Raw genomic sequence first — 3497 nt, 5'->3', positions numbered from 1 at the left:
ACCTCACTGTAAGAGCTCTGTTTCCCAGTGCTCTTGATATTTCAGAGTTACATTTGAGATTAACTGGAAACTTAAAAAACACCTCAACATATAACTTGTAACAAGAAAGAAGACATAAGATATTCATTATTTCTGCCCCATGGACATAAAGACTAAAATATGTGAACTTTGGAAAACTTGTAAGGGTAAATTAATTTCTTTGAAACAACAGCAGTTTTGTCTGTCTGCACTGGACATGATGACAATGACTTTTTTTTTTGACATAAAGTTTGTACTTACATTACAATAGGGTATATAATACAGCATAGAAGTAAGAACCTTTCATTCATTCTGAAAACTGTGTCCAAAGATACTCTCTGATATTTTTGTGGTTTTGTGTTATGGGAAACAGAGACTAATAATACTCTCCTAGCCTTCACACCATTCAGATTTACAGGACATCTAGATCATATCCCATTGACTTACCTTTTTTCAGGTTAATGAATAACTATCTCTTCACACAAAAGAGATAGTTCCACATTTTTTGCCTTCTCTGTACTCTTTTTAATGTCCTTTATGGTGCATCTCTTGAAAAGAGCAATGCAGGAGATACTTAGTACTCAAAAGGTGAATTTATATTGTTGCTCTCTTCCCCAGAAGACCCTATGATTCTTCAGTGTCAGTGTTTCTGGCACGCTACAGACAACTCTGTTAACTAGGATAATAAGGAGGCAACTGAAACCACTAATCAGAGTTCAGGCTAATCAGAGTTCTAGAGGGCACACTGTGATTTTTGGTGTAAGGACATTAACAAAAAAGCAGACAAGCCTGAATCAGTTTATGTTCAACCAGTTAAACCTTGGTTATTGGTAAAAGCTAAGATCCAGCTGGACTTAGTTGTTCCAGTTTATGCAAACCATGTAGAATTCATATTGGCCAGCAGATTAACTCCATGCAATTGCATGGTTCCCAAGGGCTGTTTGTGAGGTTCAGAGACAGTCCCAGATACAGTGACATTATTGTATGATGTTGGTTTTCACTATAAGATCCCAAAATTTGTGATGCTTGGGAACAAGTAAATAGGTGATGGATCCAAGAGAAGAAGACTTCTATTATTCTCAATTCTTTCCTAATTTCAAATTGCCCAAATGGCTGAGCTGTCACTGGAAATAGTTCAGCCAATCTGTCCTGGAAAGACAAGCCTCTGATCCAGTGACAATCTCCAATGTCTGGCATCTCTTCACTGAACAGAGTAGATACTATCCCTTACTAATGCCGGGAGACTGACAACTGAGTTCACTTTCACAGAGAAAATTTTTGTAAGTAAATGGAATGCCAAGGAAATTGCTAATGACATAAAACCAACTAAAACTCAGTGAGTCTGGTTTCTGTATCTCCAGATTCTTTATTCTTCCACTTAAAATATGCAGAAAACACTCCTACTTTGTCTCATCAAAGCATTAGAAAGTTTACCTTTATATTTATGTGGTATTTTTTTGGCAGAAATAATATTGCAGCTGTATGTGGCTCTGAAGCCACCAGGAAATCTAAAAGCCTAACTCTTTTTTTTCTTCTCATGCTGGTCTAATAAAGTCAGTGTAATCACCAGAATGTCAGATAAAAAGGCAGATTTTACCCAGTCCTAATCTGGATTGGTATACATTGCACACAAAGGACAACTGCTAAGAAATTCAATATGCATGGAATTTTAGAAAATGGAGAGAATGAAGAGTTCTACTGAAACGTCTCAGCATGCATAAATACTATCTTAACATCTCCTCTGCACAAAATACTCTCTAGTTCATTGCACAAAATAAGATTAGTGTTAAATAATTTAAGGGATTGTCTTGTCTCTTGATAGTATGATTACTATTGTTTCAAAGAATGATTATTTTGTAATTTTTTCTATTATTCCTTTAATCCTCATGTTTACAAGATTTGCCAATAGTACTAAATGTGCTTTCTAAAGCAAATGCTTCATTTGCAGAATTTCAAGCAAGAGAAAAAACTGAGACAATCCAAATTTCACCGACTAGGTATGAAAGGTTTCTCCATTTATAATACTCTACTGGTTATAACTATATACACACAAGCAGAATCACAATTTTAGTACATAAAAACGTAAAGACTACTACTGCAATTCTCTACTGCAATTTGAAATAAGTATGTCAGAATAAATTTTCCAACTAAAGAACTTTCTTACATTTCCTTGGTTATTCCAGTATTTCTCCAGTTGGAGATATCCTCCTGAAAGGGGGAATTTTTTTTTTTCATTTGGGATGACTCAGAGAAAAGTACAATCCAAAGAGACCTCAGAGTCATCAGCCACATTCCCTTAACCCAAATTAGCTGTACTTACGCCTTACTTGACTGACTAAGCTACTTCTCCCAGATCATCAGTTCAACAAGTTCCTTATATGTGCAGTTACACTTTATTTTTTAATATATTATAAAAATCTCATTGTAGTTTGATTTCATTCTGCTTTTTCTGACTTACTGTGGGAATTAGGTGTACCTTAGTGCAAAAGGCTTTCTTGTTCACAAAGACAGCTATACAGATGTTCTATAGAGAGAGTACATATTATGACTTACATTAACAAATTCTACTTTTGTTCTATTTTAATTCTAAAAAAAAGAAAAAAAAACACATCACTTTCTAAAGCTAAAGAAAGCTTTAGCTTTATAAAGCTAAAATTTGGTCTACTGTATCTCTGCAATGAAGCACAGAGCTCAGGTTCTTCTTGTTAAAGAGTTATTCTGCAAGAATAATATAAAAATCATCAAAAGCAGAAGGTGAAACTTCCCATGAATCAAAAGCTTGATACAGTTGAGTGAGATGGACATCTATCTTTAGCAACAAATTCTGGTAATTCTTGATAGCCTCAATCAGCTTCCTTGAGAGAATCAGTAATGTGGATTCCTGCTTGGTGCCTTTCCTCTTATCCTTCATTTGTAAGTCATAAGCTAGAGCAAAGTACCTTGTTGAGCTTTTGAGGCATGAGAAAACCAGTATTTCTTCCTTATTTTGTCTTAAAATGTAGCCGCCAAATTAGAAGTTTTTTATGCTCATCAAGACTAAATTATTTGCATCTGTCTATACCTTTTTTTGACATCTCTAGTTTATGATCACTGATAGCATGTAAGAAAGGCAGAACTTCACTTCCAGTATTATATTTCAGTAAATTAAACCTGACCGCATTCAAAAAAATTTCTAGTAGCATGTAGAATTCTTCTCATCACTTGGCTGCTAATCCTTGGCTTGGTCCAAAACATTAAAGAGTATTAAATTTGAAATAAGAAATCTTTCCTTTCTCAATAGAATAAGCTTATCATTGTCCTACAGCTGCAGAGGATATTTTTGTCACTTTTTTAGACATTCATTTCCTTTTACTGTATGTGATACACTGTTTTGGTTGCAGAATCTTGTCATGTGGCTGGATGTATTAGCCTGTGCCAAATGCTAAAAGTTTATCAGTGTCTGGGCTAAGAAATTCTCGAAGGGTACCATGATAACATAC

Source organism: Geospiza fortis, unplaced genomic scaffold (genome assembly GCF_000277835.1).
Source record: "Geospiza fortis unplaced genomic scaffold, GeoFor_1.0 scaffold240, whole genome shotgun sequence".
Lineage (NCBI taxonomy): Eukaryota > Metazoa > Chordata > Aves > Passeriformes > Thraupidae > Geospiza > Geospiza fortis.
The sequence above is the reverse complement of the archived record's forward strand: the minus strand, read 5'-3'. Positions refer to the sequence as shown.